The following is a 27,915-nucleotide window of genomic DNA, read 5'->3' on the forward strand; positions in this document are numbered from 1 at the left end:
ACCTTCCAGCACCACACGCCAGGCCCTGACCTGGAACCCACAGGGCAAGAGAAAGAGGGGACGTCCAAGAAACACCTGGAGGCGTGACTCAGAAGTAGAATTAAAAGCGCAGGACATGACCTGGCATGACGCCACAGAAGCAGCCCAGAATCGTTTTCGTTGGAGGACTGTCGTCGATGGCCTATGTTCCTCACGGAACGACAGGCCTAAGTAAGTAAGTAATAGGAGTTAGGGGATTGAACACTGTTCGTTATCTTCACCTTTCATCTCCGCCACTTGAATATGCCCTACATTCATACGCATGTTACGAAGTAGGTCCAAATGTACGATCATAAACCAGCGATTTAAAGTAAGCATCAATTGAATTGCACCCAAAGCATTTCATAATATGACTAAATATTTAGTCTAAAACATAAATGGTGAACATTAGAAACTTTTATAAGATTTCTGTAAAAAGCCGTTGACAGGTATAGCGCGAGAAGCGCACTGAACTCTTGAGTAAAGAGGAACACTTACTTTGGGATACGACTAATTTATCGTATGTGTGATTCACTGGACAAAGGGGTAAATATGTTATTAATTAGTTTATTACTTAGTTTGAACCCATGCCTTTGTGTATACTCTCTGCATAAGTAGGAGGCGACGTTTGCGAGCACCCTATATGGGGCCCTTGGGAAAACCCCTACCCCCGAATTTTTTCTTAATCTAGAAGGGACTAGGAAATATCTTCTAGCTTTTAGCACTGTTTAGACACTAAAATATAGTATTAAATTAAGAGTACACAAAATTGACACAACCCATTCTTTTTGCGTTGCCACTTTTAAATCTCCGTGCAGACCATAAAAAGTGGGGGAATAAGGATGAAAAGAGAAAAGCTTTGGCAGAACTCGCTTATCCTAACGACTTCATACCCTCCTCTTGCTAGATAGAAATTAACCCAATCTTTCTTTATTAGTTACTATATTTAACTCAAAACGTGTATTACATTCAATTCGATAACAGTATTCGCAATTATATCTAAATAAATCCAGCATGGAACAAATAGTTCAACGTTACCAAGTCTCTTAGCGAAATTACCTATATTTTCATCATGGCTAGGTTAGGTTAGCACGTGGAAATCCCTACGTTCGTTTTAATCTCACGTGTTACAGTGCGGGATTGCAGAACGTAAATTGGGCACGTGTTGTTATTTCGGTTGAGAAAGTCAATTATTGTATCGAGCACGAACATGTCTCTCTGATTATGACACGTGTTTTATTAAAGTAATTCAATGATATAAAGTAGGCGGCTTTGTGCACAGTAGCCGATGAGAAATTGCATTAGGTAACATACATGTACCTTTAACTTGTAGAAAATGGGCGTGATAAAAAAAAAATTAAAAATGCACTTGGGTGAAACATTCAAGTTCAGAATTGTTTTTGTTTCGTTATACATATAAGTTTTTATAAATTTAAAATTTGCTGAGGTAATAAATTCACCAATTTGAAACATAGGTAAGTATGTGTCGGTTTATGTACCACAGACTAAACTATGCGTCAAATGGTGCCATTTTGGGACCCCTGGTGGGGCTTGCATAAACATAATTCTTATGTATGGATGCTATTACTATTTCCAAACATATTTATAAACACATCACTATATAAATCAGTAATAATTCAAACATAAATAATCACTGTCCGGTTTTTAAGGGTTATATAGTTGACTAAAAGTCGATTTGAAAACGTGAAACCTTTATACATAAACGCCTACTTACTGCATGATAAAATTGACTTAACATTATAAACCAAAACTGATAATACACTGTACCAATAAAAACATTTCAAAATAAAAACAAATTTTGACAGTTATAACCCTTTGGAATATCATGCTACAATCGGTCTTTTTATGTTACTTACAGATGTTTATCAAAAGGTATTTACTTTGTGGTCCTTAAGATAACTCCATACTCCCAGTTTTATGAAAGGTGAAGATAACGAACAGTGATCAATCTCATAACTCCTACAAGCAATACAAAATAGATAGTTGGGTAAATACGGACCCCTGGACACACCAGAGGTGGGATCAGGTGCCTAGGAGGAGTAAGTATCCCCTGTTGACCGGTCACACCCGCCGTGAGCCCTATATCCTGATCAGGTAAACGGAGTTATCCGCAGTCAAAATCAGTGTGCCAAGAACGGCTTAACAATCGGTATGAAACACGTCAGACAGCATTTGACCCAATGATAGGTTGTATTGACGAACTAGATCGTTAAAACGACCATAGAATTTGCAAAATGCTGACTTCAATCGAGACTGTAACGTGTTGAAATCCCTGTACCATCAACGTGTTTGTCAGTAGCTTACCTCGATTTAAAAACTGACTATACCCAGAACAAGCTCTTGCATATCGAATCAGTTGACATGTAATTCCACCCCTCTGGAATCATAGGTTTAATTTTATATTTCATTGTTGATTCTTCAAATAATATATCTTCGTAACAAATAAAAATGATAAAAAAGTATGTTGTGGTACCAATAATTAGCCGAGTTGCGTAGCAAATCTCGGCTTTTAAATTGGCGAAGGATGGGCGTCCAGTCGGGCGGACGGGCGGCGTCCACAATTAGCTTGTCCGGTCTCTAACTTTCATACTTTTGGTGCATCTTTGTGAGACTTACATAACATGATCACATCCAAAAGAGGAAGGTTCCTATTTATTTTTAGGTCAAAAGGTCAAGGACTCTCAGGGCCGTAAATTACATGGAGGCGGAGGAGGCAGCTGCCTCCTCCAACTTTTGAGCCAAAAAAATTTAAAATTTAAAGTTCATTAGAATTTATGTTGTTTCCAATAACTAAGAACATGATATCTCCCTTAAAAAGTATTCCAAATCTTTCTTTTAGAATGAGTTAGTCAAGTAACATTTTAGAAGGCCCTAGAATCAAGGATTTTGCACGAAACGTGTTCAGTGTGCACAAAATGTGCTCAGCGTCTGGGGGCCCAGACCCCCGCCTAATTTCCTGCCTCCTCCAAATTGAAGGTTAATTTACGGCCCTGGACTCTTTTCACTATATACTGTAGATTTGAGCTTGCTTCTAACTTTTATACATGTACAGTGTACTCGCTGGTGCATGTTAATCAGACTTCAAATCGTGATGACATTAAAGATTCATGTTGCTTCTGAAATCGAAAGGTCAAGGTCATTATCACACTAAATACCTATTGCGGCCATTCAAAGCTTCATACTTATAAACTATATTAAATACGTGCATTCTTTTACTTCGTGAATGCAAGCGTGCATAATTTTCCAAACTGCAACTGGGCCATACGCATCTTTGATGCATTTTAGTGATTTTGTTTTTATCAATTAGCACACATATACCTGTATCAACGTCAGAAAAGTGCAATGTTCCTTAAGCAGCATTATCAAAATTTCACAAAAACGATTAATAGTATCCATAACAATTTCATGAAACTTTTTATAAAAAATATCTACAAAATGTATATGAAAAATAAAGCAAATCTAGTGCATATTGGATTTGATAAATAATTTAATGAAAACAGAGTTATTGCCCTTGGATTCAATATTTTGAAACATATAATTAATTATTTATATATAAGGTACATACATGTATACAATTTTGAAATATTTTATGGTTAATAAGAATTTTTTACAATAACTATTGAAAAAGACTCCAACAAAATTGATGTTCCTGTCATGCATAAATCTTGTTAAATCATTGACTTTGCGAAACCTTATGACGTCATTAGAGGGTGGAACTACGTTAATGGTAATAATGTTTGCTCACAAACTACCTGATTTGGGGAATGCATTTATTTCCGAATGTATCATTCCAGAAAACAATATTTTTTGGCAAGATATTTTTAACTCTATGCTCCATGAAAGGTGAAGATAACGTGCAGTGATCAATCTGATAACTCGAATAAGAAATACAAAATAAACAGTTGGGCAAACACGGACCCCTTGATATACCAGAGATGGGATCAGGTGCCTAGCAGGAGTAAGCATCCCCTGTCGACCGGTCACACCCGCTGTGAGCCCTATGTCTTGATCAAGTAAACGTAATAATCCGTATTCAAAATTATTGTGTCAAGAACGGCCAAACACATGTCAGAGAGAATTTGACCCAATGATAGTTGTATTGGTGAACTAGATTATTAACGACCATAGAATTTGCGAAATGTTGACTTTAAACAAGGCTGGTGAAATCCCTGTAACATCAATTTGTTTGTCAGTAGCCTGCCTCGATTTAAAAAAGATCATACGCAGAACAAGCCTTGTGTGTGAAACCATGTAATAAAATTGATTGGTTGATTGCTGTTTTACGCCGTTTTGGAAATATTGCAGCCATTTTAAGGCGGTTAACTAATTGAAATATGTTTGGTTGTGAGTATCTGAGTTTCGCTGACGGCCCCCAGTGAGACTACTCTTTTTCGAAAATCAGGAAAACGGTCTTTTTTTGTGCCAAGGAGGTCGTGATCCTTGACAAGGGAAACGTCTTATCCGACGCGACGGACATAAAGTTAAAAATATATAAACAGTTGTATTATCAAAGTATTCAAAATTTTCTGTAAAAATCGCATTATTGTAAATATTATGCAGTGTATAATATAATGATTGTCAATATAAAACGTTCTTGCATTGATTGCACATTACCAAAAACGTATATTCCGTATGGGCGTAAACTTCCTGCATTCTAAAAGAATATGGTATACAGTTAATGGACAGTCACAAGATATATATTCAGGCTGAAGATCTCTATTTAGTAGGTAAGAATGTGTCAATTTTGAATGTCTGATGCGTATTCTTGAAATAATCACGTCGTCCTGTGTTTCATGATACAAGGTTAGATTACTTTGTCTTAAAATCTTTTGACAAACATTTCTATAAGGAAAGCTATCCTAGCATTCCTGTGTGGTGTCATAAAAATATTATAGTGGGCATGGAAACTCTGTTTATCAAAGAATTGTATGGAAAAGGTGTGAAACTCATCGTTGATTTTCTAGATGAAAAAGGGAATTTCTTATCACATAACATTTTTCAACAAAAATTTGCTATCCAAGTTTGCACATTACAATATAACAGTGTATTGAGTGCAATATCAACTCATCTGAAATCGTTAGACAACAAAGGTTTAATCAATAGATCTTTTACACATTATATTCCATTATATTATAAACCTTAGATGTACTAATTCTGATTTCAAACAGTTAAATGTTTACAAAGTAGAAATATGAGTTAAGGATGTTTTACTCTATGTTTTAAGACTACCAAGAATTCTTCTATCCAAGGTTGCAATACCAAATACTTCGTAGAAGTCTGCCTGTGAATTGTTATCTGAAAATTCAATGTTTTATCATCAGATTGCTGTACCTTTTGTAATGAAGAAGTTAAGACAATTCAACATATTTTCATTGGCTGTGAAAAGTATCTTTCATAGGGAGCAGTCCAAGAATGTACATTTATCAAACAACTTCCAAAATAATATATTTTAATGTAGTCATTATCTTGCTAGCTGACCTTACATTGCCTAAAGGCAACACAGTTGTAAACTACCTTATGAAAGGTGAAAATAACGAACAGTGACCAATCTCACAACTTCAGTAAGCAATACAAAATAGAGAGTTGGGCAAACATGGGCCACTGTATGGATCTACCATAGGTGAGATCAGGTGCATAGGAGGAGTAAGCATCTCCTGTCGACCGGTCACACCCGTCTTGAGCCCTGTATCTTGATCAGGTAAACGGAGTTTTCCGTAGTCAAAATCAGTGTGCCAAGAACGGCCTAACAATCGGTATGAAACACGTTAAGCAGCATTTGACCTAATGATAGGTTGTATTGGCAAACTAGATCGTTATGACGACCATAGAATTTGTGAAATGCTGACTTTAAACGAGACTGTTGGAACCCATGCACCATTAACTTGTTTGTCAGTAGCCTGCCTCGATTTAAATACTGATCACACGTAGAACAAGCTATAGGTATGGATGGTGTATATGTGGCAAGATAATTGATTTTCTTCAATGGAAACTAGAAAACTGACACGGTCAGCAAGAGCCCCGCTGAGGGTTATTAGAGGAAAGTGACATCTGTAATTGATATAGCAATGTTTGGGGCTGGTATATATGTTAGAATCAATAATATATAAAGATACATTGGAATGCAAATTTTTAAAAAAGGAATCATGAAGCATATTGATGAGAGACTGATGCAATTTGAATTACTTCTGTTTGACACACACTCATCCATTCAAACACAACCGAGTGCAACTAAATCCCATTGTAATAGGGGATTCAAAATGGATAACTGGTACAAAATATGGTACATACTATTCGAAAAGGATTATGAATTTGACATATTGGTGTCTTGGAAAAGGAAATTCTGACATCGGGGCTCTGCGTTTTCAAACACATTGTCATTTGATAAAAGTGTTCTACATTTTTTAAAATAGAAATTTATAAAATATGTCTTAACATACATAGGTGAGAAAGTTTCCATTATTCCTAGGCGAGACATACCATGTATGCGCTAAAAAAAACTTCATAAGCAAATATCAAAATACTCACGTAGAAAATGTGGACCTTACCGTCAGCAAACGCAGTGAAACACGCCATTTCGAGATTTTCACCGACGAAAGCTCGGCAACAGTAATGAATAAGGTACACTCATTTTGTATCTGTTTTGTGACTTTCTTTATTAAAAGGAACAGTTCTCTAAGGTGTAACGTGCAATTACTGCATAATTCAATTTCTTGAAGCAGTTTCACTTTGCAACCGGATATTACAAATTTTATTTCGTATTCCGATCCCGATCAAAAAGTTGTTGACTGGGAATGACGTGTTAATTCAATATACATGTAATATCAAGCATTTTTTATATCACATTAAAAAAAAATATACACATACGCAATGTTGTAGAGTTATTTCTTGTAAATTTCCTATATTATGTATATATCAATACAATGCATATCATAATTCAAATTGGATTATCTTCCTTAGACAGTGGTAAATAGATTCGGTGATAATAAGAAAGATGATGACATTCAAACAGACAGACAAAGTGACATGACTTCAAAATCTATAGGTGTCTTCCTCTTATTGTAAAGTATTTCTGTACAAAATTTGAAAACTGTGTAATGAAAACTGTTTGAGTTATCGTGCCACAAAGAAAGTGTTCATAATAACACAGATGATGACACACAGACAGACACACAGACAAAGTGACATGACCCCAAAATATATAGGTGTCTTCCTCTTATTGTAAAGTATTTCTGTTCAAAATTTCAAAACTGTACAATGAACACTGTTTAAGCTGTCACAACGAAAGTGTTCATAATAACAAAGATCATGCCATACAGACACACAGACAAAGGGAAATGACCCCGAAATATATAGGCTTCTTCCTCTTATTGTAATTTATTTCTGTACAAAATTTGAAAACTGTACGATAAAAACTGTTTGAGTTATCGTGTCATAAAGAAAGTGTTGACGGACGGACAATGTGATTACTATTGGGCTTCCCACATTTCATGCGGGGCCCTAATTACAGGTTGATTGATTACGTTTATATTGTTTAACGTCCCTCTCTCGAGTTTTTCACTCATATGGAGACGTCACCATTGCCGTTGAAGGGCTACAAAATTTAGGCCTGTGTTCGGCGCTTATGGCTCTGAAAAGGGAGGAATCTTTATCGTATCACACCTGCTGTGACACGGGGCCTGGGTTTTTACGGTCTCATCCGAAAGACAACCCTATTTATTCGCCTCTCACGACAAGCAAGGGGTACTGAGGACCTACATTGTATTTTAACAATTATATTTGGATCAAGTATAATGCACACACCCACAACTTATAAGATTATATTTTTTAATTAACTCGTTTGTTTTGCTCCACTTTAGATCCATTATGGCCAAGCACCAGACCAGTAGTGGTGCTGAAGTACTGTGAACCCAATGAGCAAATTGTTAAGATGAAGCAACACATTGTACCAACACAAATTATATTTAATGTCGTAAAAAAGAATTCCAGTAGTTTTTCCCAGGTGAAGTCATTAAACCTCGCAGGAGTGTCTAGAACGTCTGGCTGGCATTTCTCGAGTGAGACGTGAAACAATATATACAACCAACAAACCATTTAAATTTGTATGGGCATGATGGGATTCTTTTTCCTGAATATGGCAACATTTTGTGGTTCTAAATAATATACAGTGCTATCTGGATTTCAGTTTGAAGGGAAAGGGCAAAATTCCTACTGGAGAAAATAATTAGCTTCGTAATATTGTTTTTCCTTAATGACCAATTCATTGGAAGCATCAGTAAGTATGAGATAAACGAATTATATTGGTGTGTCTGTGTGTCTCTCCCTCTGTGTGTGTTCATTGTTAGGTTTGTTATTAGTTTGTCTTCTCTTCCAAACGGGCCCCGCACAGGAGTAAGTCATTTTTGGTAGGTACATGTAAGGTGCAACTTTTTCTTTTCCCTCATGCACTTGTCCGCCTTGTTGGATATTTTTAAAATCTCGATCTCGATCCAAAAAGAAAAACTATTTCGGAGTAGCCATAAAAAATTTAAGTCGCGGTATTTTGAGTTGGTCGATCGCGTTATAGCAAACATACACTTTTGTTAAGGATGGCCTCATCGGTCCTTCGGATGAGACCGCAAAAACCGAGGTGTGGCACGGTAAAGATGCCTCCCTGTTCAAAGGCCGTAAGCGCCGAGCATACATACCAGGTATGTAAGCCTAAATTTTGCAGCCCCTCACCGGCAATGGTGACGTCTCCATATGAGTAAAAAATTCTTTAGAGTGACGATATACAATCAGTCAATCGAGCTGCGACAGACTTTCTTTTGCGTCGTATGAATCAAAGTATCTAGCTAAAAAAAAACTGTGACAGGAGGTAAATAGGCAAACCAAGAGCTGTGTGAAAAATATTTTCTAAAATATGACTAAGTTCAAGAACCTGTAATTTTTTCAAGCATCAACGAAAATTAGAAAGTTGTTGAGAATCATAGAGGGTAAAGTGTGAGAGAAATCATGTACTCACTTTGTAATATTTCCGCAAAAAGGATTAAGATCAACAACCTGTAATTTTCTAAATAATAGAAGAAAACCGAAATCCTTGTCACATGTACAACTTCAATCTCCATATAAACACTGTTAAATACGAAGTTCCTCACTTGAAAGCTGTAGGGAGGGTTGGACAGACAAGTCATGAACTATCCATATACATGTACATAACATTAGATTTCAAATAAAGGAGGAAAATTCCTGGGGGAAAAGTCGAAATGGATTAAGGCGAGGCCAATTAGTTTTGCATGTTAGTTCTAATGGTATGCTAGCTGTTTCTTTAGAACAAAATGCGGCCAATTTCATCCACTACCTTGTTTCTTGTATATGATTTTAACAATGCCTCTCTCATTCCTGTAAAATTGTGCGCTTGAACTGGTGTTTCTTGCTGGGGAGTTCAGGAGAACAGTGGACAGATAGCAAGTTTTAGTAATCTTCATTTAAAGAGATTTCCTCTGTTGACATGCACTTAATATTTTCCAACGACAGAACTATTATAATGGAGCAGATATTTATGTCTGGGGGACATTACATCATCGGAAATGCTGGAGAACAATTGTCTCCATAAAAGCTTTAGAGAAAAAAGATATTGAAAAGAAAATGAAGAAACTTCAATTTGAGTTAAAGACAATTTCATTCCTGTTTTCCATGGACATCAATACATAAAAATGAAATGATGTGCAATACGTATTATTGCCAGCAGTTCAGAAATTATTGCAAACCTCTGTAAGAATCGGGCAAAAGTGGAATCATGAATAAATTCTTTACAGGGTTAGTAATAAGAGAAATCCAAGTCATAATTTACTAAGAATCTATAGAAGATCATAGACATCAGAAGTATTGTTCTTAAAGATATACAATTCTGCAGACCATGCCAACTTCAGTAGAAATTGAGAAAAAAATTCTATAGGGTGTAAAATAAAAACTTAACGCGATTGTCTAAAGCCCAAGTGATTTCGTTGGCTTCTAATTTTTATAGAAAACTGGTACATGTACTCGGCAGTGGTGACGCTTCCATATGAGTGAAAATTCTCGAGCAGTACGTTAAACAATATACAATCAACCAACTAATTTATTGTGTTATAGTCGCTTTTATTCTATGCAGAGTTTTTTAAATGGCGTCTACTGTTTTTGTCACACACTTTACCAGTTTGTGTTTTTTCCCTTGTACTTGAGTTCCTTTGTTACAGAACAGACATTTATGGGCGGGGAAGAGTGTCGATGGTGAACACAGGTTGAGTGAACGTCTCTTAGTCTTACAGTTCACTTGACTCAGCGCAACTTCGTCAATACTTCCATCAATACTTTTAGTAACTAATATTTGTAAATTATTATAACACCAGCGATAGAAACCATGTAAGGCACCATTTAAAGCTAGTAAACAATCTATCCCTTTATTATTCTTGGGACTCTGTCTTATGTGACATCTTTATAAGTAAGCTGAAAATTGAAAAGGTGTTCAATATTACGTATGACAATATATTTATCTATTTTACAATTGTAGATTAATATAATTCATTAATCTAAATTATTCATAAATTAGTTTATTGTTCGTAACATGTCATATTCTCAATAGTCGAGCCATTATTTATCAGGGTCCCTCCCCCCATTTTTGCATTGTATACTCAAACGTAATCCATGTGCTTTCTTTTTATTGATTATACACATTTATGGGCTTCCATACATTAGATATACCGTGTGAGACTTGGAAATGTGGACAACGATTTTTATGTTGAAAGTTATATTTACTAACTCAAGATTGCATATATACCATATAAAAATAGGGTTTATGGATTATAGTATTTAGGAATTAACCGTTTTTGATACTGTTTATTTAGTATCAAATATGTTAATAGGTATTTGCTATTTTGGGAATGTAGTAGACATGAATTTGTAGACATTTAAAAATATGTACCACTTTCCATAATACACTGTCTTCTATTTTTTTTATACGTATTTCTCACAAATGTCCTCTGTGGGAAGTCCCTATCCCGTTGTTTGTGTTTACAACGTGTCGTCTTTATTTCGGTATGAAACACCGTAACAGTTATGTTGAATTTGTCAAAAATTTTATAAATTCAAATGGCCATATCTTGAAAACGCCCCAACATAAATTTATCAAACAACTTTCATTTACCTTTATTTTATACACACTTTAAAAAAATCGTAGTGTAGAAATATCCCTAGACGGGGGTAGATAATGTGTTACTGGCCCATGGTCTATCCACTTATCGGGCGGACGCAGCAAATACCAGGCGTTTTGCTACCTTCTATAATAGACTTAATATTGTAGATGAAGTGCCCCAAATCTAATCCTATGGATGACGCTCGGGACCAAAGCAGTGAGGGTTCTTTATCGTAACAACGCCTGTCACGACACGGGACCTCGGTTTTTTAGGTCACATTCGAAAGACACGTGGTTTTTAAGCGTTTGGCAAACGAGCAATCACTAGAGAACTTATTTTATACGTCTTAGGTTTAACGTGGGGCCTCAAACACACAACTTCCTGTTCATGACGTGAGCGCTTTAACCACTGTGCCGCTGCGACCGATGTATAACATCATATTTTGAATACGTTTAAGGTTAATAGTATATTTGATTAATTTCATAATGATACATACACTAGGAATAGATAAGGCAAGGTTACTCATTGAGTGCACAGATCCGCCGCCAATATTTCACACGTAGAATGTGGGAGGAAATTCTAAGCTCGTGATTGTGTCAGATTAGTTTCATTTAGTGGTCCTTAAAAACAGTTCTCGTTTAACGTAAAAAAAAAAACAAAAAAAAAAACTATTACGACTCTGAAGTTCTCGCATTACATCTAATATTTGTTTAATTGATTTTGCACATAAAAACTCTTCATTAATGGCACATAGCATATAATCAATACATTTTTTCTGGAATAGTATTGAACTGATCTATGACAAATAACTACCAGTGATATACAAATTTTATTTTTATTCTACAATAAAGACGTGTTAGTATTAGAAATCTCAAAACAGCCTCTGGAATATCAAATCGCTAAATAATAATACTTTATTATACTAGATTGTCAACAAGGACCACCAGCGTCGGAGGTTTAGATGTGTCTGATGTAAAACCGATGTAATTAGCATTATCTTTCTAAATTCCTAAATATTCACCAACCCAATCCTATTGATCCAAATCAACAGAAATAGCAGAAATATATCAATGCCAGAGTCTTAATTAGACACTCATACCATTTAACAAAGTCCAAGACAATCCACTCTATATGAAATTAATTTCTGTTATAAAAGAAAGATAATAATATTTTTTTGTATGACAAACATAACATCGAAGCGTCTGTGTCACAGACACAAATACGGAGTGTCTGTGTGACAGACATAAATACGGAGTGTCTGTGTGACAGACATAAATACGGAGTGTCTGTGTGATAGACATAAATACGGAGTGTCTGTGTGATAGACATAAATACGGAGTGTCTGTGTGACAGACATAAATACGGAGTGTCCGTGTGATAGACATAAATACGGAGTGTCTGTGTGATAGACATAAATACGGAGTGTCCGTGTGATAGACATAAATACGGAGTATCTGTGTGATAGACATAAATACGGAGTGTGTGAAAGACAGAAACACTGAGTGTGTGAGACAGAAACACTGAGTGTGTGACAGACAGAAACACTGAGTGTGTGACAGACAGAAACACTGAGTGTGTGACAGACAGAAATACGGAATGTCTGTGTGATAGACATAAATACGAAATGTCTGTGTGATAGATATAAATACGGAATGTCTGTGTGACAGACATAAATACGGAGTGTCTGTGTGATAGACATAAATACAGAGTGTCTGTGTGATAGACATAAATACGGAGTGTCTGTGTGACAGACATAAATACGGAGTGTCTGTGTGATAGACATAAATACGGAGTGTGTGACAGACAGAAACACTGAGTGTGTGATAGACATAAATACAGAGTGTCTGTGTGATAGACATAAATACGGAGTGTCTGTGTGATAGACATAAATACGGAGTGTGTGACAGACAGAAACACTGAGTGTGTGATAGACATAAATACGGAGTGTCTGTGTGACAGACATAAATACGGATTGTCTGTGTGACAGACATAAATATGGAGTGTCTGTGTGACAGACATAAATACGGAGTGTCTGTGTGACAGACAGAAAGACTGAGTGTGTGACAGACAGAAATACGGAGAGTCTGTGTGATAGACATAAATATGGAGTGTCTGTGTGATAGACATAAATATGGAGTGTCTGTGTGACAGACAGAAAGACTGAGTGTGTGATAGACATAAATACGGAGTGTCTGTGTGACAGACATAAATACGGAGTGTCTGTGTGATAGACAGAAAGACCGAGTGTGTGATAGACATAAATACGGAGTGTCTGTGTGACAGACAGAAATACGGAGTGTCTGTGTGATAGATATAAATATGGAGTGTCTGTGTGACAGACATAAATACGGAGTGTCTGTGTGACAGACATAAATACGGAGTGTCTGTGTGACAGACAGAAATACGGAGTGTCTGTGTGATAGACAGAAAGACCGAGTGTGTGATAGACATAAATACGGAGTGTCTGTGTGACAGACATAAATACGGAGTATCTGTGTGATAGATATAAATACGGAATGTCTTTGTGATAGACATAAATACGGAATGTCTGTGTGATAGACATAAATACGGAATGTCTGTGTGATAGACATAAATACGGAGTGTCTGTGTGACAGACATAAATACGGAGTGTCTGTGTGACAGACATAAATACGGAGTGTCTGTGTGACAGACATAAATACGGAGTGTCTGTGTGATAGATATAAATATGGAGTGTCTGTGTGATAGACATAAATACGGAGTGTCTGTGTGATGGATATAAATAAGGAGCGTCTGTGTGATAGACATAAATACAGAGTATCTGTGTGATAGACATTTATTATAAACACGAATACTGAATACAAATTAAAATATATAGTCTTTCTAAAGGTAAAATAAGCTCTTGGTTATTGAAAATGCTACAAAAGCCGAGTTTGGTCCCTTACGCTTGTGTGGCAGAGGTGGGGACTGCCAGACTAAGAAAAGGTGCGTAACCATGAATTAACTTATTTGAATGGTTAACCGAACTGGGATGATATATTATCTAAAATATTTTGGGAATATTAGTTCAAATCTAGACGTCATTGTGTCAGTATGGGATTCCAATTAACTGGCTATCTAAGATGGCTACATCAATGAACGAAATCATTAAAAGCTGTGAGTTTTCGGGTTGTATGGGGCTTTAATGATATGTATTTACATGTATGTTTGGACACACGTATAGTAGGACAATATGTTAGGAATGTTTTGATATGAAATTTATGAGACGGCGATGCAAAAATATAGTGATATAAGGCCTCAACCGTGTGCATCTTTTTGTGTACCGTAAATCGAAGTTTTTAAAAGGGTTAGATCTGTAGCTCTCTGATCTGACCCAATATTTTTTCAGAGAGCTACAGCTCTGCAGCTATCTGTAGACATGATTTTGTTCGTACATGTTTTAAGAAACTAGTGCATGAATTTTAAGAAAATTTGTACACTCATTACTCACAGTATGAAGATGCGCACCTGGTATTTTCCTATTGATTGGGCAATTTTTCAGTCATTGTTTTTTTTTTTTTTTTACCCTAAAACGAGGACATATATGTATATCTTAAAATTCAGAGATATTTGATTTAAACGTTGTAAATACATTGTTTTTAAACTGACGTTATGCATTTCTTATTCCAAATTAGAATACATATGTATTTAATGAAGTATGCTAATTTCTATTTTGTTTTTAAAGGCGAGGTCTCTTTGTCTGGAGAATATTTCAAAGACAAATTAAAAGGTTTGAATCAGACCATTTACATACATTATTTTATTAAAGTAAAATAACATTTATGTACCTTACATTTTGATTTATAGTGATTTATAGTGAATGTATGAATATTTCCATTTTCTTGTTACATGTATATAATATTTTTTATATCATACTTGAGCAATTTTCAACCACCTACCAAATTAAGAGAAATGATAATAAACAATTAAATACTCTGAAAATCCTATTCATTAGTATTAATAGTGTTTATATTGAGCAACACCGGAAATGTATTTTAATATTTGATTGATTCATTGATTTTTTCAAAGCAACATTTTCAATAAAAAAATTATATACTAAATGACCATTTTATAAGGCAACTGGTTTTATCCATTAAGTTGTGATCCCCGTGATGAGTATTAGTCCCGAAACAGTTCTAGTTTAGATTTATTTTTCAATTTTTTGTCGAATTAAATAACGTGTTTTGTTTCATTCTGGTTTGCTTATCCATTGTTATGTCAATGTTTTGCCGATCTCTCTCCCACAGCAATATACCTTTCAGACACCACATATAAATGTACCTCTGTCAAGGCATTCCAAATCTCTATGTGTCTACAACTGCACTCGTCAACAAAATACTTCTAAACTTAATTACCTCTTGCCAGCCAGCAAACATATCTGTTGTGAAAATTTGAGTGAAATCTAAGCTGCAATTTTTTACATGTATATAATTTTGTTCACAGATAAACACACTCAGTCATGCAAACATTCTAAACCACACACAAAATGAAACCTAATTGTAATCCCCGTGACAGAAGGACATGTCTTCTCAGTTCCACTCTATTTTGTGCTTAGATATATTAATATCTAAAACTGCAACTGACATACGAGTGGTATTGGATGTTCTTTGTACAGTAATTAGTAATTTTCACGATAAATGTTCATTAGTCGTAATGAATATCAGGTACTCGCGATATTTCCCTGTCAGAAATCCAGGTTAATTGCAACGATTGATTTTTTTTGTAAAATATCTTTTTTAAGCATAACAGACACATGAGGATTACTCTCATTTCCTGCTCCCATTACAACATCTATAACGCGATTATACATCTTTGCTCCCTTTGAGTACTTCAAAAGTGAAACAAGGAGAAAATGATTGTGACTGACCAAAGAGATGCAATGATTTCAGATTCTAAAGACCGATTTAATCTAATGGTATCTCCTTAACTACATGTAACACGTTGTACTATAGGACGTGTCTATCTAATCTTTCTTTTTCATTTCTTGGATATTTCGTGTGCGATTTAATTTAAGCTGAATGGATGGAGTACTTGGATGAAATGTTCAGCACACTGTGGGTTGTAAAGTATCTACAAAAGAGAGAAAAATGTGTAAAATGCATCGTTATCTCTTTTCATAGTTTTTTTTTGTTAGAAGCAAGATCAATTTCATGTCCTGTTGATAATCCATTTCCACGGTATCGCGTACTTGTGCACATTACGGCTTCCTCTTAACTATGATCTTCTCTTTTTGTAGTACATGTACAAAAGAATTAATGAACTTTAAAGGACCAAATGGAAGCATAGATCTTCTCAAGGTTATAAACGGTGCTTTCATTGGGAGAGCAACACATATTTACTTAAGAACGTTGAGATTTGTAAGCGATGCAGCTAATCACAGTCTAAAAGTACTTTTTACATATCAATTATCCCCGAATTATTTCAAAGAGAATTCACCATACTCATATTGCAAAGTCCCTCGGTACTCTATTACTAATTTTCACAACGGACCAATCCATTTTAAAGATAAATTAATAATGCTCTCTAAATATAACGGAATGGTAGAACATAAATCAGAGACAGTTACCCTAAAACTACAGTGATCGATGACAGCCGTATACAAAGCGTTTCAGGAATAGAACGTCATGGATAAAGGAGAGAACAACCGGAACTGAATCTAGTGCGGGTAAGTGTTTATCCCCTTGTTAAAACTTTTGTAAACCAATGCAATATATAAAATACAATGCATATCCGTCTTCTCGCAGTCCGTTGAAATTAATTCAAATCAGCAATGTACATACGGGGTTTCTTTTGTTATGCGGTGTCGATTGTATGCATTCAATATATTAAAACTTGAAATTCCGTATCAAAGTTTTTGGTACTGATTAAAACAACCCAAAACCTATCTTTTCAATAGCCTAACTTGGTCCTGGGTTTGTTTTTGTTTTGTTTATTTAGAAAATACTTCCAACATACTGGTTTTCAGTGTGTAGAAATACTAAATAATTAAAAAATATAAAAGGTATTTTTTTTAAAAAAAATGTATGAATTATTAGCCCTTTACACAAACAGAAAAAAATACGTAAGCAGAAGTTGAAGTGAAAGTAAATAACAAACCAAATGATGCGGTAATTGATCTGTGGAGTGGTTGTTTCCTTGTCAGAAGGTCGCTAGTTCGAGTCCCGGCTGTTCTAGATATGCGAATTTGTTCTGTGTTATCTAGCGCCGATTTTAAGACCATATTTTAGAATGTTGGGAGTCCATATGGCGGTCCGCAATAAGCCTAATCTTCGTTCGAACAATTTGTGACACTTCACCTCACACTGGCGACATGCATGATGGGAATTTTCTCGCTGGGACGTTATATAACAATCACTTTAACCAATAGTTTCAACACATATTAAATGGCATTAAATATCATAAGGACTAATGTAAAGACAATGAGCATATACATTGCTTTTTATGTAACTGGGATGGAAGATTCGAGGGCATCTAGTTTTTGGCCTGTCCGTCTGTCTGCCTCTCTTTGTCAAAAACCATAAGTTTAATCTTAGTCATATCTTCTACACCATAAGAGGTACACCTTTCATATTTGACATGTGTATTCCTTGTGACAAGACCTTTCCATTGACACCAAATTCTTTACATCGACCTTTGACTTACTCTTAGAAAAATCTAATATAAGCCTTATCTCTTAAACATTGATTAAGACGCTGCTTTCACATCTAGCATATGTATTTCTTGTGAGAAGACCTTTCCATTGGTACCAAATTTGTTGAGCTTTCGACATTGAAATTGACCTCTGACCTACTTTGAAAATTATTCACAAAAACTTTGTTATCCAGGGGCATCAGTGTTTCACAACTACATCTTCTTCTCATCTTGTATTACTCAAACTTTACAAATGATAGAATAACGAAGAAAGTTACCATCAATTAACATGATCTCCACCTTTTGTTCCACCCCAAAAAGTGTGACCCTTAGGGGACAAAAATATACCTAATGACATCACATGTTCAAAAGAGGGAACAAAAGGGGGCGTGTTCTGATGCCAAAAGTACTTCTGATTCGATTTCTATTTCTCAGTGTGCAACTAATTAATTTAGTATTTGTGTTTGATTTTTTATCATAAAAACACAAATTGATTTCCTAAATTTAACTGATGACGAACTTATTTAATCTTCCTAATGAACAATGTCCCGCAGACCGTCGGATAGGGACAATACATTCCTTGGCATAATAATATCTGTCGAGTTCGGAAGAGGGTAGGTCAGTCGTGGCCGACTCAAGCCAAGACTAGTCCATCACAGCGGAAATATGGTTGAAATACCACCCATTCAATTATACTCGCAAAACCACAAACATAAGATACTAATCCCCCACACGTGCGTACATACAAACATACACAATTTGACCAGAGATACAAGTAAACAAAATATAATCATCAATCAAACTCATGGAGGACAGGCGGCTAATTCATAAATCTTTGTAATAAACATCCATTGTTTTTATTGTGACCTAACATTTCGACATCAGTTCTGAAAATTTCAAAATATTTGGGTCTATAAGAATAATATCTGTTTTCATAATTAATCCGGATGTCTGTCAGAGCACTAGTCAAAAGTTGATAAAAATCTACACGAGATCAGTGTAATAATAGAATGTGCAGGAAAGTGTCAACGTTACTTCCTCTCGCGTGTCCATTAGTCTGGAAGCACAGCTGATCTACTTGTATTAACAATACCCCCCCCCCCCATTCTTCTCCGTTTTCTGCTTCTATGAAGGCTTCTGATCTGTTCATTCAAGGATGTTATCTCCCCACTTCTTTTGGTCTGCATTTCCTTCCTCTTGTACAGCTGGTCCCCCCTAGATTCGTTTCTGCAAGTCAATTTGATCTTGCGATACGCTCATACCACCTGAATACGCGCTCTCTCACAGTGGTAGATGTTCATTGAGCTCGATATCATGCTTCATTGTGTTCGTCACTTCCTCATGGTTGTGTGATATTTGTACCTGATACGTGAGAGTCTATAAAAGCATCCATATTTTGTGGCCTATATCCTGTTTTCTAATTTATAACTCCCCCATGGGGTTCCACATTTCACAATGGTAATGACCAAAGAACGTATCTCTCTGATCAGATTCTAGATGAGTACAAAGTTTATGTCATTCCATTTGACCTTCAGCTTCGTCATACCCAAGAGATTTGGGCGATCCCGAACTCCATTTCTTGGTAGATACATGTATATCCAATAACAAATCAAAGAAATAGCGTCAAAATGTACTGGAGAGTAATGGTTATGAAGTATGTTGCTGTAGCGTCAAAATGTACTGGAGAGTAATGGTTATGAAGTATGTTGCTGTAGCGTCAAAATGTACTGGAGAGTAATGGTTATGAAGTATGTTGCTGTAATGTCGGCGATGTTAATAGTTGAGAAAACTCTTACCTGGGAATGGCTTCAAAAGCAAGGGGCATTCTGAACGGACGATTCAGTCTACAAGGGATGTAATAAATTACGATATAACGCACAAGGATACCGAACTAATTATAATTTTACATGATTAAATGCATTGCCCCAATTATTAAAATACGTATGTGGGTTCAGAGTTTTAAAAAATTAATATGGTTCGTCACTTATTAAATAGAATGGTGAAGTTTTAAAACGATTGATAATAAGGTTGGTTTTTACGCTTTTAGTGCTGATACATGTAATCCACATGGGTGCGATATCGATTGCATAGTGCGTGTCATGAAAAGTTGCATGTTACATGAATCAGTTCTAATAACGCTTTAAAAAATAGCAATTCCCTAGAACTCTCCTGCTGAATTGTAATTGTGAAATCAGCCTTATGGTTTATTATCGAACGCAGGAGCGGCATATATATATATATATATATATATATATATATATATATATATATATAGCTTGTAAAAAAGAATTCGGTATTTGATACAGTATGTAAAAAAGAAAATGTTATTCGAGTTTTGTGTTTCTTGGCTTTTATTATTGGATATATATATATATAACTAACACTGAAAAGGCCGCGACACTGTTGATTATTTAAAACTCAAATTTTCTACGCAACCCGCGTCTTTATCAAGAGACATTATATTACATAAACAACTATCACACACACCACGAAAATACGACAAATGTTAATAATCTAAATTGTTAACAAGAATAATACACTTTTGTACTGAATTTCTTTTCTGGCCTTGTATCTTTTTAGATCGGACACTTTACGAAAGTAGGGTGTTGTTGAGTTTTATTGCTTTTATATATATATATATATTATATATATACGTATATATATATATATATATATATATATATATATATATATATATATATATATATATCTGTGTGTGTGTGTGTGTGTGTGTGTGTTATATTAAAACAACCGCGACGTCCAAATCAGAGTTGCTCACATGCACAGAATAGCCAGTTCAGTAAATACTATTGCCATCACGTGACATAGATCCGGAGGTTTTCTTACCATAAACAACAACACATTAACCACATATCTGAAGCATGTTTGGTTTCCTCAATCCATTAAATCTCAAAATCTAAAATATATTCATTTTTGCATCAAATGCATACCATCATGATGGTACTTCAACATTTATAAAACAATTCGGATTCCGTGGGGCCCAGGTCTTGCTTGTCGAAAGAGGCGACTAAATGGGGCGGTCCTTCGGATGAGACCGAAAAAAACCGAGGTCCCATGTCACAGCAGGTGTGGCACGATAAAGATCCCTCTTTGTTCAATGGCCATAAGCGCCGAGCATAGGCCTAAATGTTGCAGTGGTGACGTCTCCATACGAGTGAAATATTCTCTCGAGGAACGTAAAAGAATATTCAATCAATCAAAACAATTCGTCTTCTTGGATCTAGGATTTCATTTTTGAAGGACATGGAAAAATTCTTGAGACTTGGGACCTGTGGGCCAATTTTAGGTCCCAAGTGGGCAGTGCTTCTGGAATGACCCGTGTTTCACTTTTTTTTTATAATGATGACTGGCGCAAACTAACAGAATTTTCAAGTACACATGACAGAATCTAATTTAGTAATAAATATTGTTTTTCACCCATTTAAATTTGATAACACTACCGGCTCCCCGTGTTTAGCACCTTTTTCATAGACAGACTTGGGTGAGGTCCATATTTTTATACCGAAAGGTTGAAGTTAGTGGGAAAATAGTTGATTTCTACATCTCAATTTGACATCAAATAAAGTTTTAATCGAGGATAAAATCACATATTTTGTGATCACATTCATTAATTTATTCAGTCATGTACATGTACCGAGATCCAATTTCGTCATGGAAAATTGATGTCTACATCGGTTCTCACGAAAACTATTCTGAGACACTGTGTCAATTGGTTAGTTAATTCAACAGAGTTACTTGCTCAATGTACGTTATATAATAATTTCTTTTCTAGGCCGTAAATAACATATGCATGTAAACTTACACATTGAAGACATGAATTTAAAACATGCAGATGTAATGCTTTAAAAGAGCTGTATTGATTCATCAACTGATCAACACAAATTTGACTAAAATACAGAATAAAATGTCATATACATTTTTAATACAAACAATTTATTGATCCAAGATTTTTCACTAGCTATACGGGCTAATGCTGAGACATTTTCTACATGCCAGTAGTCAGGGCATCGGCAAGTTCATCTTCACGAGTTTTAATGAAAACTGCCACAATGATAATGACCATGTCTCTGTTGTCAGTATTAATGTTTTCTCTGATCTCCCTCGATATACAAGTTCTAGTTCTTGTAAATTTAAGATTTTTTGAGGCGTACCTGCTAATTTTTAATCAACTAATTTTAAGTTCTGTTGCGTTTTTACATGTAACAGGACACATAAATATCCAATATTGATTCCTAAACCGGCCTATGATGAGGTCAAAACTTCGATCTGAAGAAATAACATGTTTTTGGAGATATTTTTGTTTAAAATACATAATAGTATACACCTATTTACTGGCTATGAGGACAATAGCAAGTTTATTGTCTCCCAAGACAGCAACTATTTGCCGAGGGGCAGCATAGAATAGTCAGTAAATACAATGTAGGTGTTTTATTATACCGAAGTAGACTTTACTTGTGTCAGACACACCAAAAATGAAGTAAACTAACATTCGGCATTATCCCAGATGGAATCGACCGAGGTGATCTGAGTGGTAAACTAATTAGACTTATCAGACTTTGACGTCACAGAAAAGAAATCGCGGGAAAATATAGCATCCGGTAAATAGTTTTGAGACTATTTCCCTCAAACTTCTATTCTCGTTCAACCAGACACTCGGCTGTCTCCGTAAATCTCCGACGAGCAGAGAGTCTCTCTGCTCTTCGGATATTTACGGAAAAAGCAGAGCGTCTGGTTGCACGAGACTATCAAACTTCCGCCAGAGTTCGTTTGCTTACAAACCAAACTCTTCCAGTTGGGCATTATGGGATAGCGATTTCTTCGGCGCGTATACTGTGTGACATCACTACAGAATGACGAAAAAACATAACGTCAAACGTAAACAGTTCAAAACAAGAATGTAAACATCAAGTTCATTACTTTACACTATAATTTGAACAGAGTCTCCCTACTTTTTAATGATCTTTTAATAATTTTATGTTTAAAATAAAATACATACTTTTATATTAATGCTCTTAATGTCAATATCTTCAAACTTTTAACTACGAACTACTTCTTTAGTGTTATTTGCCTGCGTGATAATCGCGGACTCACAATATACAAATCTGTATATTGTACTGCGTCACAAAGGAGAGGTCTATTCGTAGGTGACGTAATGAGGCCTCGACGGGGAGTTTGCTATTTCCCTAGGGTGAGATAGCAATCGGAACTCCTCGAATGTCTCGCGCACTCGACATAGATCTCGGATGTTATAAGATGGCATCCATGAGTGAATGAAGCTCCCCGTCGAGGCCTCATGTATTATGGACCTCTCTCTCTTTTTCTCTTGCATCGTCATGATGTGTAGATCCATATTGATTCGCATGCACCATGACAAATGGGGTTTGGGGGAGCCGAAAAAAGAGGTAAAGGTTTTATACAGGAAATTCTTTTAAAATCCTTTTCTCAAAAACCTCAAAGATAAAATAAAGTCGATTAGATTCGGGTTTGCTTTTTCACATTATGACCCCTGGGGCTACTGAGGGAAAAAAAGAGGAGTTCAAAAGCTATAAATATATTAAAAAATTCATTCAAAAAGTGCTTTTCACGACCCGGATGAGTACAATATGTCTAGTTGACATGTAAGTATCCTCACATCATGTTGATTTAAGTTTGGCCACAAAACAGTAATGGCTGAGAACAAGACGAGACCATCGTTAGTTTTGCAATGTAGCCTCTTATTATGTGTTTGATATAACTTAACAAGTTAATCAGAAGGAAATTAATGAATGCAAGAGCGATTCAAGACAGCAAACATGTGCCATGGCTCGCTTTGTATGCCACGGTTCTCATACATATATCTAGATCGCTCAGAGAATGTTAGGCTTTGTGAGATTTGAATAAGATAGATTACAAGCTTTCGTTTCTGCGTAATCTTGTCGATCATACCTGTACCTACAGAACAGAAAACAAAGCACATTAACCTGTTAGCGGAGGTAATTTGTTCTCAGTCCCTGAAGATGCCAATCTATCCATGGTGACTTCTGCATGGAAGAAATAAAATAACCATACAACAGAGTAAACATTTACTCGTTAAAAATCATACTGTAAAATACATTTCCTTATTTTACTGTTCTAAATGTGATCAAATATGACAAATAATGGTACGATTTCAAACAAAGAACATGCAACATTTATTCGCCCGTGAGTGCCAAATTTCTAACAAGTCTTAAATGGTAAAATTGCATGACCTTGACAAACCGATCGTTACAAATGATTTCATAAAACATTTTGATTAAGGTGGCTCACTACACCGTGAAACAGTTTTTCAAATAAGCACAGAAGGATTTAACCAGGAAAGATATGATGAAAGGTAAGAAGTACATATGTCAAAAAGACTCAATTATATGCAATTTTTGGGGAAAAGCACGTTTTTTAAAATTACATTCCAATAGATAATACGAGACGTTAGCAGATTTGAACTTGGGATCTTCGGGTCAGTAATCCGATATCTTATCCACTGAGTTAGATCTACAAACAAGTAATTTTACAAAACATTTGAGTCGCCATCTTGTGACGTAGTGCCATAAAATAAGTCTTGATGTAGTAAGCTACCTTAATGAAACAGTAAAGGCACTTTTGTATGATATTCCGGTTTGAATTCGAGCAATTGAACGGAAAATTTCAACTCTTATGACGTATTGTTACATGTGAAATCTACCCAATCGCAATTGATATAAAAGTGCAAGTACGGGCTTAATACATCAAATGAGATTCTGTTTGCTTCCATTCAACGTCTCGGTAGTTCAGTGGTAGAGTGTTCGCTTCGTAAACTGGAGGTCACGAGTTCTAGCTATGCAAATTAAACCTAGGACATAATTACATGTATAGGTAGTGATTGCTCCTTCACCATATGCTCGGCATCATGGGCCGTTCACATATGACCTTAAAGTGATAGTATCTATGGTTTTGGTTATAAAATTGCATGAGAACATCCTAATAGTTGTAAAAACAAGAGTACCGCAAAGTGAAATTTAACCTGGAAGCATATTATGCACTTTGAATTGATACAACACACATTCTGAATAGAAAAGCCTTAAAATGGGCCATGGTGCACCAATCCATCTGACATGTGAACTGATTAATGTATTTCTCTGAGAGTGAGGTTGTGACAAAATGGTGCAATATCTATCTATGATGATAAAAAGTCCAGAAAACCATTTCATCTACTTTTAGCCCTAACGTAAGTCATGGTGCTCCAATTAAGTTGAAATGTGAATTGATTATGTATTTCTGAAAGGGAGGTTGTGACTAAATTTCAGAGCAATAGCTGTGACCTTAAAAAATCTGGAAAACTGTTTAACCTACTTCTACCCCTAAAGTACTGTAGGTCATAGTGCGCCAATCCAGCTGAAATGTTAACTGCACTTGTCTTCCTCCGAGAGGAAGCCATTGACCAAATATCAGGGCAATATCTGTATCCGTAATTAAAAAAATCCTGGAAAACTGTTTGACCTATTTATTCCAAAAGTAGGTCAAAGGTGGACCAATGCAGCTGAAATGCAAATTGAACTTGCATTCCTCTGAGAGGAAACCTTTGACTAAATATCAGTATCCGTTATGAAAAAAAGCACGGAAAACTGTTTGACCTATTTTTTTCCAAAAAGTAGGTCAAGGGTGGACCAATTCAGCTGAAATGCAAACTGAACTTGTATTCCTCTGAGAGAAAGCCTTTGACTAAATATCAGAGCAATATCTGTATCCGTAATGAAAAAAAGCCTGGAAAACTGTTTGACCTATTTTTAGCTGAAAAGTAGGTCAAGGATGGACCAATCCAGCTGAAATACAAATGAACTTGTATTCCTCTGAGAGAAAACCTTTGACTAAATTTCAGGGCAATATCTGTATCTATAATGATAAAAAGCCCGGAAAACTGTTTGACTTACTTTTAGTCCTAATGTAGGTCACAGACGGACGGACCAATCCAGCTGAAATGCAAACTGAACTTGTATTGCTCTGAAAGGAAACTTATGTGTAAATTTCAGAGCAATATCTGTATCTGTAATGAAAAAGTCCGAAAAACTTTGACCTACTTGTATCCCTAAAGTCAAAAATGGACCAATCCAGCTGAAATGCAAACTCACTCTAACAATTTTTGAGGGAAATATTGTGACCAAATTTCAAAGTTTTAAATTCATCCGTTACGGAAAAAAGTCCGGAAAACATGACCCGGAACGGACGGACGGCCAGCCAGCCGGACAGACAGCGCCATAACATAATTCTAATGACAGGCGTATAATAAAGAAAAACCATCAACATTGCAAATAGTTGGTTCTCTACCGGTATTTTACGGGTAAAATTACCGTTTGGAATGTCCGTCAACCTACCTCATTACATATCGCGAGCGTTTCCGACAATTTCCGAATGCTATTTCGAAGACCCGGATACAACACAATGGACGACGAGGTAAATAGCACACGGCAAATAGAATTGTTATTATTTTCGAATATTATACAATTTTCGTTTCGTCCAATATACTATCTACATACTCATAGTATTACAAATCATTCTTGCAAAGTTCTTTTTATAAAAAATACTTTCAAATACGATCTCTTTTCATGTTTCAACCAGAAAACACAAATGGAGTACACCAGGGGGTTTCAGTAAATATTGTAAAAATAATAAATAAACATCGATTCTTATAATCCTTTGGATCACTATCTATATTTCATCGTCTTTTTCTGTAAAGAACATAGGGTATTTACTTACAAGTAAAATGTTCATGTAACGTTACCAATTTAATTAAAGCAATTTATGTATTTTTGAAATCACAAATTACTATAGATTTAGGTCTGCATGCTATAGAATAATTTCCTTTAAATCGATATCATTGTGTTTTGAACAATAACAGTTACTGTGTCATATTCAGGTCTGATAGAATGCAAAATGCTTAAATGGGAGGTCGAGATCTTGAGATGGGTCCGATATATCGTCCAATTCCGATGATAATCCCCCCCCCTGATTTTGAACGAGACATGGTGAGAGATAGAAGGAGAGGTGGTAGGCCAAGAGGAGCTCGATCTCGTGGACGGAGGAGGCCATCTATGAGAGAGAGACCGTGAAGCCCAACCCGTCAACGAGATCATTAGACAAAAACGGGAAGAAAGAATGACCAATTTAAGGGTATTCAATTAATATTCACTTTATGTGAATCACAGAAATTATAAATAAAAAGTTAATCTCAAAATACACAAATTAATTTTTATTTCCAGACGCAGGTAAACCAGATGTCAGAGGAAAGACGCAGTATTGTTGGTGCTGGTCTGTGAAGAAAGAGACCCATCCATAATTTTCGAAGTCCTTGACCAGGGCTCCCAGGAAAAGAGGAGCAGGGGAGGATACTACCTACCACAAGACAGTAACTCTCCTGATTGGTGTGTGCGTGTGTGAGAGAGAGATTCCGCTGGAGGAGAAGGTTTGCTTTGGGCAAACTCATACCAGTTGCATATCCAGGCGACCGGTAAAGACATGTTCAGTCCTTTTTACGAATATGAAAATTAAAAATTCTTTTAATTTGTCTTATGAATAATTATGCCATTTCAATATTTCAGGACTTTGATATTGTGGTTTTGGCACCCCTAGTGTTATTGGTGGCTCGAAGATATAGGTAAGTGATCGTATAATATACATTTATGACCTGACAATTTATTTGCATAGTGTGATGTGTAATGTTATATTCACCGGCTTTTGACACAATCTAAGTAAACTGGTATATATACATGTAGAGGAGATATATTTATTCCGATTATTATACTATATACCAGTTTGCTTAAATCGTGTCAAAACCCCGTGTTTATTATGAAACATTTTTCTTACAGACAGGATATTCTAGCTGCTGGTGATGACCGGAACCGTGGGAACAGGCATTCAGCCTACAGACAGTTCATTCTATGGCGTTATAGTCATTTTGGGTGCAGGGAATAGAAGAGTCATCCCTAGTTGTTGTGTTTGGAGAATGTGGGATCAATTTCCAGACAGGTTTGGACGGCATAGAGGTTTTGGTGGTGGTCGTTTAGGTTGA

The 27,915-nt window shown here is 35.8% G+C and overlaps 1 pseudogene; it reads left to right on the forward strand.

The window, feature by feature from the left end:
• Positions 1-125: 125 nt before the first annotated feature.
• Positions 126-27,915, forward strand: LOC125662943 (P2X purinoceptor 7-like; annotated as a pseudogene).

The sequence above is a fragment of the Ostrea edulis genome, chromosome 6 (assembly GCF_947568905.1).
Source record: "Ostrea edulis chromosome 6, xbOstEdul1.1, whole genome shotgun sequence".
Taxonomy (NCBI): Eukaryota; Metazoa; Mollusca; class Bivalvia; order Ostreida; family Ostreidae; genus Ostrea; species Ostrea edulis.